Source organism: Aegilops tauschii, chromosome 1 (assembly GCF_002575655.3).
Source record: "Aegilops tauschii subsp. strangulata cultivar AL8/78 chromosome 1, Aet v6.0, whole genome shotgun sequence".
NCBI lineage: Eukaryota > Viridiplantae > Streptophyta > Magnoliopsida > Poales > Poaceae > Aegilops > Aegilops tauschii.
The window spans coordinates 214,208,111-214,218,848 of record NC_053035.3 but is presented as its reverse complement, the minus strand read 5'-3'; positions in this window follow the sequence as shown (position 1 = coordinate 214,218,848).

Sequence of the window (10,738 nt, the reverse complement as noted above, 5' to 3'; positions counted from 1 at the left end):
ATTGACAAAGTTCTCTAGTCACTATCACCAAGTTACTAGAACTTCATGATGAACTATAATATGCAAGGTATGACCAAAGTAATTCCCGAGCTCTTCGCGATGCTGAAATCGGCGAAGGTAGAAATCAACAAAAAGCATCAAGTGTTGATGGTTGACAAGAACACTAGTTTCAAGTAAAAGGGCAAGGAAAAGAAATGGAACTTCAAGAAGATTGGCAAGCAAGTTGCCACTCCCGTGAAGAAACCCAAAGCCTGAAACTAAGTGCTTCTACTGCTAAGGGAATGGTCACTAGAAGCAGAACTGCCCTAAATACTTGGTGGATAAGAAGGATGGCAAAGTGCACAAAGGTATATTCGATATACATGTAGTTGATGTGTACTTTACTAATGTTCGTAGCAACCCCTGGGTATTTGATACCGGTTCAGTTGCTAAGATTAGTAACTCAAAACAGGAGTTGCAGAATGAACGGAGACTAGTTAAGAACGAGGTGATGATGTGTGTTTGAAGTGATTCTAAGGTTGATTTGATCACCATCGCACACTCCCTCTACCTTCGGGATTAGTGTTGAACCTAAATAAATGTTATTTGGTGTTTTGCGTTGAGCATGAATATGACTGGATCATGTTTATTGTAATACGATTATTCATTTAATTCAGAGAATAATTGTTGTTCTATTTACATGAATAAAACCTTCTATGGTCATACACCCAAAGTGAATGGTTAATTGAATCTCGTGATACACATATTCATAATATTGATGCCAAAAGATGCAAAGTTGATAATGATAGTGCAACATATTTGTGGCACTGTCATTTAGGTCATATTGGTGTAAAGCGCATGAAGAAACTCCATGTGGATGGACTTTTGGAATCATTTGATTATGAATCATTTGATACTTGCGAACCATGCCTCATGGGAAAGATGACTAAAACTCCGTTCTCCGGAACAATGGAGCAAGCAAATGACTTATTGGAAATAATGCATACTGATGTGTGCGGTCTAATGACTGTTGAGGCACACAGTTGGTATCGCTATTTTCTGACCTTCACAGATGATTTGAGTAGGTATGGGTATATCTACTTGATGAAACACAAGTCTGCTCGATAAGAAGGGAATGGTCACTGGAAGTGGAACTACCCCAAATACTTGGCGGATAAGAAGGATGGCAAAGTGAATAAAAGTATAACTGATATACATGTTATTGATGTGTACTTTACTAGTGTTTATATCAACCCCTCGGTTTTTAATACTGGTTCAGTTGCTAAGAGTAGTAACTCGAAACAGGAGTTGCAAAATAAACATAGACTAGTTAAGGGCGAGGTGACGATGTGTGTTGGAAGTGATTCCAAGGTTGATACTAGAAAAAGGCTTATCCCCAATATCTCTACTAGTGGCGCACCATGATGGTGGTGCGCCACTACTATATAGCAGTGGCGCACCAGAATCAGGTGCGCCATTGCTATGTTTTTACTAATGGCACACCACATGAGCAATGCACCATTGCTATTTTTTGGGTCCATCCCCCCACCAGACATAGCAATGGCGCACCACACCTAGGTGCGCCACTGCTATGCTACATAGCAGTGGCGCACCTAGGTGTGGTGCGCCATTTCTATGTCTGGTGCGGGTGTGCCTGCGTGTGTCCTCCATGGTGCGCCATTGCTAGGGTTAGCAATGGCGCACCAGGGAGGGTGCGCCATTACTAACGTCTCACACACACAAACACCCCCCCCCCCCCTTGGATCGCCTTTTAGGTTTTTTAAAAAATAAAAGAAAATGATAAAAGATTCAAAAAAATAGATGCCCATGTGTTATGTGTTCTAGTTGTTAGGAAAATTAACAAACATGAATTTTGATTTTTTTTTGCAAAAGGTCGCCGTGTTTCAGTAAAATGGCCGTAACTTTTGCATACGACCTCCGATGAAAAAGTTTTTTATATGAAAAATCATCTACTCGAAAAGTTACATCCGAATTCTATTTTCCCGCCTTTAAGATTTGGAGGCAAAAACCTAACAGAAAAAAGTTACAATGCTTTTAAGATCTGGAGGCAAAAAAATTCGAAAAAAATGCAAAAAATAAATAAATTAGCAATGGAGCACTAGTGCATGGTGCGCCACTGCTATTTTCCTGCCTTCAAAATTCAAAAAAATACAAAAATAAAAAACAAGTTAGCAATGGCGCACCTTATGAATAATGCGCCACTACTATTTTCCCGCCTTCATAATTTAAAAAATTCAAAAAATAGCAATGGCGCATTAGTGAATAGTGCGCCACTACTATTTTCCCGCCTTCACAATTCAAAAAAATAGCAATGGCGCACCAGTGCATGGTGCGCCACTGCTAAGTTGGGACAAAAGTTTAAAAGGGCCGGCCAGCCACTTACCCCTTCATTCTTCTCCTCCTCTCCTCCACTCCATCTCCTCCTCTCTGGCGACCTCCTCCTCCTCACGGTGCTCCTCCTCTGGTGACCTCCTCCTCACGGTGCTCCTCCTCTGGCGACCTCCTCCTCCATCCTCTCCTCCTCACGGTGCTCCTCCTCCGGCGACCAACTCCTCCCTCCTCTCCTCCTCACGGTGCTCCTCCTTCCTCTCCTGCTCACGGTCCTCCTCCTCCTCCCTCCTCTCCTCCTCACGGTGCTCCTCCTCCGGCAACCTCCTCCTCCCTCCTCTCCTCCTCACGGTGCTCCTCCTTCCTCTCCTGCTCACGGTCCTCCTCTCTGGCGACCTCCTCCTACCTCCTCTCCTGATCCTCACGGTCTCTCCTCCCTCCTCTCCTCCTCACGGTCTCTCCTCCCTCCCCCTCTACTTCCGGCCACATGTGGAGCTCCCCCGGCACAAAAACGTACCAGATCCAGGTCGAGAACGAAATTTGAAAAAAATTCAAGCAAAAAAAACGAGCAAAAAAACAAGCCAAAAAATGAGCCAGATCTAGATCTAGATCCAAATTCAAAATTCAAAAATATCAATGGCGCACGGTGGGGGTTAGACGGTGCGCCACTACTATTTTCCCGCCTTCAAAATTTAAAAAAAATCAAAAAGATTCAAAAAAAAGTTACCAGTGGCGCACCTGTAGCAATAGTAATGGCGCACTACAAAGTGTGCCACTGTTACCTGCAATACTAATGGCGCACCAGAGGTGCGCCATTAGTATTTGTTACTAGTGGCGTGGTAATAGTGGCGCACCTATAGTGCGCCATTAATGGCAAAAATAGGTGCGACACTAACAGTCCTTTTTCTAGTAGAAGATCACCATCGCACACTCCCTATACCTTCGGGATTGGTGTTGGACCTAAATAAATGTTATTTGGTGTTTATTGAGCATGAATATGATTTGATCATGTTTATTGCGATACAGTTATTCATTTAAGTCAGAGAATAATTGTTGTTCTGTTTACATGAATAAAACCTTCCATGGTCATGCATCCAATGTAAATGGTTTATTGAATCTCTATCGTACTGATGCAAATAATCATAATATTGATGCCAAAAGATGCAAAGTTGATAATGATAGTGCAACATATTTGTGGCACTGTTGTTTAGGTCATATTGGTGTAAAGCGCATGAAGAAACTCCATGGAGATGGATTTTTAGAATAACTTGATTATGAATCATTTGATGCTTGCGAACCATGCCTCATGGGCAAGATGACTAAAACTCCGTTCTTCAGAACAATGGAGCGAGTTACAGACTTATTGGAAATAATACATACTGATGTATGCGGTCCGATGAGTGTTGAGGCTCGCGGCGGTTATCATTATTTTCTGACCTTCACAGATGATTTGAGCAGATATGGGTATATCTACTTAATGAAACACAAGTCTGAAACATTTTGAAAAGTTCAAAAATATTCAGAGTGAAGTGGAGAATCATCGTAACAAGAAAATAAAGTTTCTACGATCTGATCATGGAGACGAACATTTGAGTTACGAGTTTGGCCTTCATTTAAAACAACGTGGAATAGTTTCACAAACTCATGCCACCTGGAACACCACAGTGTAATGGTGTGTCTGGACGTCATAACCATACTTTATTAGATATGGTGCGATCTATGATGTTTCTTACCGATTTACCACTATTGTTTTGGGGTTATGCATTAGAGACAGTTGCATTCACTTTAAAATAGGGCACCATCTAAATCTGTTGAGACGACACCGTATGAACTATGGTTTGGCAAGAAACCTAAGTTGTCGTATCTTAAAGTTTGGGGCTGTGATGCTTATGTGAAAAAGCTTCAACCCGATAAGCTTGAACCCAAATCGGAGAAATACATCTTCATAGGATACCCAAAGGAGACTGTTGGGTACAACTTCTATCACAGACCCGAAGGCAAGATATTCGTTGCTAAGAATGGATCGTTTCTAGAGAAGGAGTTTCTCTCGAAAGAAGTGAGTGGGAGGAAAGTAGAACTTGATGAGGTAATTGTACCTTCTCCCGAATTGGAAAGTAGTTCATCACAGAAATCAGTTCCAATGATGCCTACAACAAATTAGGGAGGAAGTTAATGATAATGATCATGAAACTTCAGATCAAGTTACTACAATACCTCGTAGGTCAACCAGAGTACGTTCCGCACCAGAGTGGTACGGGAACCCTATTCTGGAAGTCATGTTACTAGACCATGACGAACCTACGAACTATGAGGAAGCGATGATGAGCCCAGATTCCGCGAAATGGCTTGAGGCCATGAAATCTGAGATAGGATCGATGTATAAGAACAAAGTGTGGACTTTGGTGGACTAGCCCGATGATCGGCAAGCCATTGAGAATAAATGGATCTCCAAGAGGAAGATGGACGCTGATAGTAGTGTCACTATCTACAAAGCTCGACTTGTCGCAAAAGGTTTTCGACAAGTTCAAGGTGTTGACTACAATGAGATTTTCTCACTCGTATCGATTCTTAAAGTCTATCTGAATCATGTTAGCAATTGCCATGTTTTATGAAATCTGGCAAATGGATATCAAAATTGCATTCCTTAATGGATTTATTAAAGAAGAGTTGTATATGATGCAACCAGAAGGTTTTGCCAATCCTAAAGGTGCTAACAAAATGTGCAAGCTCCAGCGATCCATCTATGGAATGGTGCAAGCATCTCGGAGTTGGAATATACGCTTTGATAAGTTGATCAAAGCATATAGTTTTATGCAGACTTGCGGTGAAGCCTGTGTTTACAAGAAAGTGAGTGGGAGCACTACAGCCTTTCTGATAAGTATATGTGAATGGCATATTGTTGATCAGAAATGATGCAGAATTTTTCTGGAAAGCATAAAGGAGTGTTTGAAAGGATTTTTTTCAAAGAAAGACCTCGGTGAAGCTGCTTACATATTGGGCATCAAGATCTATAGAGATAGATCAAGACGCTTGATAAGATTTTTCAATGAGTACATACCTTGACAAGATTTTTGAAGTAGTTCAAAAATGGAACAGTCAAAGAAGGATTCTTGCCTGTATTGCAAGGTGTAAAGTTGAGTAAGACTCAAAACACGACCACGGCAGAAAATAGAAAGAGAATGAAAGTCATTCCCTATGCCTCAGCCATAGGTTTTGTAAAGTATGCTATGCCGTGTACCAAACCTATTGTGTACCTTGCCATGAGTTTGACAAGGGGGTACGATATTGATCCAGGAGTGGATCACTTGGCATCGGTCAAAATTATCCTTAGAAGACTAAGGAGATATTTCTCGGTTATGGAGGTGATAAAGAGTTCGTCGTAAAGAGTTACGCCGATGCAAGCTTTTACACCGATCCAGATGACTTTGAGTCTCAATATGGATACGTAATTAAAGTGGGAGCAATTACCTAGAGTAGCGCCATGCAGAGCATTGTAGACATAGAAAATTTGCAAAATACATACGGCTCTGAATGTGACAGACCCATTGACTAAGCTTCTCTCACAAGCAAAAACATGATCACACCTTAGTACTCTTTGGGTCTTAATCACATAGCGATGTGAACTAGATTATTGACTCTAGTAAAACCCTTTGGGTATTAGTCAGATGGCGATGTGAACTATCACATGGTGATGTGAACTATTGGTGTTAAATCACATGGCGATGTGAACTAGATTATTGACTCTAGTGCAAGTGGGAGACTGAAGGAAATATGCCCTAGAGGCAATAATAAAGTTATTTTTTTTCCTTATTTCATGATAAATGATTATTATTCATGCTAGAATTGTATTAACTGGAAACTTAGTACATGTGTGAACACATAGACAAAACATAAGTGTCCCTAGTATGCCTCTAGTTGACTAGCTCGTTTATCAAAGATGGTTGTGTTTCCTAACCATAGACATGTGTTGTCATTTGATGAACGGGATCAGATCATTAGGATAATTATGTGATGGACAAGATCCATTCGTTAGCCTAGCATTATGATCGTTATAGTTTCATTGCTACTGCTTTCTTCATGACTTATACATGTTCCTCAGACTATGAGATTATGCAACTCCTGAATACCAGAGGAACACTTTGTGTGCTATCAAACGTCACAACGTAAATGGGTTATTATAAAGATGCTCTACAGGTGTCTCCGAAGGTATTTGTTGGGTTGGCATAGATCGAGATTAGGATTTGTCACTCCGTGTTTCGAAGAGGTATCTCTGGGCCCTCTCGGTAATGCACATCACTATAAGCCTTGCAAGCAATATGACTAATGTGTTAGTTGCAGGATGATGAATTACAGAAGGAGTAAAGAGACTTGCCGGTAACGAGATTGAACTAGGTATGATGATACCGACGATCGAATCTCGGGCAAGTGATGACAAAGGGAACAACGTATGTTGTTATGCGGTTTGACCGATAAAGATCATGGTAGAATATATAGGATCCAATATGAGCATCCAGGTTCCGCTATTGGTTATTGACCGGAGATGTCTCTCGGTCATGTCTACATAGTTCTAGAACCCGTAGGGTCCGCACGCTTAACGTTCAATGACGATTCGTATTATGAGTTTATGTGATTTGATGTATCGAAGGTTGTTTGGAGTTCCGGATGAGATCACGGACATGACGCGGAGTCTCGAAATGGTTGAGACATAAATATTCATATATTGGAAGGCTACATTCGGACACCGGAATGGTTCTGGTCGTTTCGGATAAGTTTCGGAGTACCGGAACCCCCCCCCCCCCCCCCGGGAAGTTATTGGGCCTCATGGGCCTAGTGGTGGAAGAGAGGAGGCAGGCCAAGGTGTGGCACGCGCCCCCTAGCCCAAACTAAATTGGACTAGGGCTAGGGGGCTGGCCCCCCTTTCCTTCTCTTCTCCCTTTCCTTCCCCCCTTCTCCTTGTGGAAGTAGGAAAAGGGGGGCCGAATCCTACTTGGAGTAGGACTCCCCCCCTTTGGCGCGCCTCCTCCTGGCTGGCCTCCTCCCTCCCTCCTTTATATACGTGGGGAGGGGGGCACCCAAAGGCACAACAGACAATCTTTTAGCCGTGTGCGGTGCCCCCCTCCACAGTTACACACCTCGGTCATATCGTCGTAGTGCTTAGGCGAAGCCCTGGGCTGGTAACTTCATCATCACCATCACCACGCCGTCGTGCCGACGAAACTCTCCCTCGGCCTCAACTGGATCAAGAGTTCGAGGGACTTCACCGAACTGAACGTGTGCTGATCGCGGAGGTGCCGTGCGGTCAGTACTTGGATCGGTTGGATCGCGAAGACGTTCGACTACATCAGCCACGTTACTAAACGCTTCCGCTTTCGGTCTACGAGGGTACGTAGATACACTCTCCCTGCTTGTTGTTATGCTTCTCCTAGATAGATCTTGTGTGATCGTAGGAATTTTTTTGAAATACCACGTTCCCTAAAAAGTACAAGCCGAGGGATGAAGCTAACCTCGGCGGAAAATTGTGGCCACTCCCGTTGTTGTCCTGCATAAGTAGTGGAAAGGCATGATAAGTACATCAACCTTAACACGAAACAAATATAGCAAAGGTAAACAACATCATCTACAAATGATAGCTTGAATGTGTTGGTTTCAGCATGCTATTAAAGAAGGTATAAAATGGAAGGCAATGTTACCGACAGCAGGCTTAACAGCCATCAAATATTGCAATTCAAACTGGTATTGTTGAAAATGAATAGGAGATAGGTGATGCTTAAACATCACACAGGATAAATGTATAAAACTGAAATAAAGGGCATGTGTTAACTACAGCAAGCATAACTGGAACCAAATATAGCCATTCAAACTGGTATTGATGTAGTCGAGCAACACTGTTCCGACTTGCACATAATGAACAACACATTGTGAATGACTGAAATAAACAAGGCATAAATGATCAGTATAACAATCAAATATAGCCATTGAAAACTGGACAGAGTCTCACTACAACCAACCTAACAAGCAAATACAGATAAACAGGGCATATGCTTGAAAACTGGACAAATGGTCACTACAACCAACCTAACAAGTAGATACAGATAAACAAGGCATCTGCTTGAAAACTGGACAAATGCTAACAAAAGCAACCTAACAACCAAATACAGATAAACAAGGCATCTGCTTGATAACTGGACAAATGCTCACTGCAAACCAAACTAAGAACCAAATACATATAAACAAGGCATCTGCTCGATAACTGAAAAAAATGCTCACTTCAACCAACCTAACAACCAAATACAGATAAACAAGGCATCTACTCACTATAAACAACCAAATATAGCCATTCGTGAAACTGAAGTGGACAATTCATACTTAAACATCACATATCCCAAATGAACAATACATTTTTGCATAACTGAAATAATTAAACACGAAACAGTTAAAGCACCGCACGGCAAATGCTACTACAACAAAGGGTACGGGTTGGCAAGCTAGAAAAGGTAAGATTTGCTGATAGGATGTTGCCTCACATTTCATGGACGGGATCCTTCCAGTTGGAAGAGCGCAGACCCATGGTGCACTCTCTGATGTCACAGATGGGCTGTTTCACCTTGGAAGAACCTTCATGGGTGCCCTCCTCGTGTTCGTAGTCGTGGTCGATGAGATCTGACTTGGCAATTGAGGATCCCAAGCCGCCGCCACAGAACGTGTCCTTCAGAAATGACAAAATGGGCTCGATGGTGTATAAGGATCACAAATCCTTGACTGCTTGGTGGAGGAGATCAGTGGCAGGGCCGTCGAAGAGATCGACGGCGGTTGAACAAGAGGGGTTGGGGATGGACCACTTAACCTGTGACATGGCCCGCGTAAAGCCATCGCTGTGGACGAGCTTGATGTCGTAGCCAGCTTTCCCGAGATACAGTAATACACTAGCCCGCTAACATGAAGCCTTCAACATGGAAATGTAGTCAATGTCTTCGCCTGCTTCCATGGCGACGTGTTGCTCCGGGATCAACAGGTCGGGGCGAACGACGGCCACCTCGCCAACGTTCGCTGGAGAGGCCATGATAAACCTCTTCTCGGTCGAACGCTCGTCGGGCTCCCCGGGATACGTGGTCGAGCTTAGGCTGCGACATTCTGGAGCAAGGGATGTGGATCTGGCGGGGAGGGACACCGCATGCCTCATCTAAAAACTCAGGGGAGTGGGGCGACGGTATGGGAATCGCTGGGTAACCTGAACTATATTATCTAAGCTAGGAAGAACGGGCAGACCGGCATGGGTTGGCGGCGGCGGCGGCTGCGAGCTAGGGTTCGAGGGGGGGGGGGCCGGGTGGGAGGACTATGGAGGGGGGGGTGTTTGAGGATATGTCGCGGCTACTGGAAATTTTAGTAATGGTGGGTGGAGATGGTGGTGGACGAGGGAGGGCAACGGTTCAAATGGCTCGGCTGCAATTTTACTATAAGGTCAGTGCTGGAGGAGTGTGGGCGACGGTTGAAGTACGAAGGCTACTAAAATTTGGGTAAAGGAATTGATGCGGGGCGGGAGTGCCCAAGATCGCGCATGGTCCAATAACAATATGCGTGTATGATAATAAGGAAAAGTGGCGGAACCGACGATTTTTGCATCGCTCAAGGCGGGTAGTTTGTTTTTATATTTCTAGCTAACTGGTCTATCGCACATGGTTCGTCCTAATTTCCAAATAAACTTACCCGCCTTTAGCTGCGCAGGTGGTGATTTTACAGTGCACTTGCATCGCACACGGTTAAGCCAGTACCTCCACCCTTTGCTCGCGCTTGCGAGGTCGTGGTGAATTTACAGCGCACTTGCATCGCACACAGTTGAGCCAGTACCTCCACCTTCGCTCGCGCTTGCGCAGTCATCGTGATTCACATCGCACTTGCATCGCACACGGTTAAGATATTATACCCGTGTCCGTTGAGCGTCATCAGAGTCTTTGCAGCAAAAAAATGTTAGAGAGGGTCAGAAGACAGCCACACCAGCATGTGGCCCAAATATATATGAGTGAAAAGGGTGGTCTGTGATGTTCAAAATTCCAATGCATAACTTCGACTGCGCGGGCCCACGGTTGGGTGCGTCGTCGAAGATCGATGAGAGGGGCCAGAAGTCAAGAACCACCTGGAAGTGGCCAAATATATGTAGGAATATTGGGTGTGATGTTTAAAACTTTAAATACACAATGCATAACTTTGGTGGCACCTGCCTCGCAAACCCGAAATCACCCTTGGATATATCTATAATGACATAATGTCGTAGCTAACTAGGATGCTTGGCCCACCACCTCCCACTTTGTGTCAGCGGGGCGGATGCACGTAACGATCGATACTTTGGTCATAGATGCATGTCGCCATGACCTACCATAAGACGGACTAATGAATCTATCGTTTGGTCAAACGA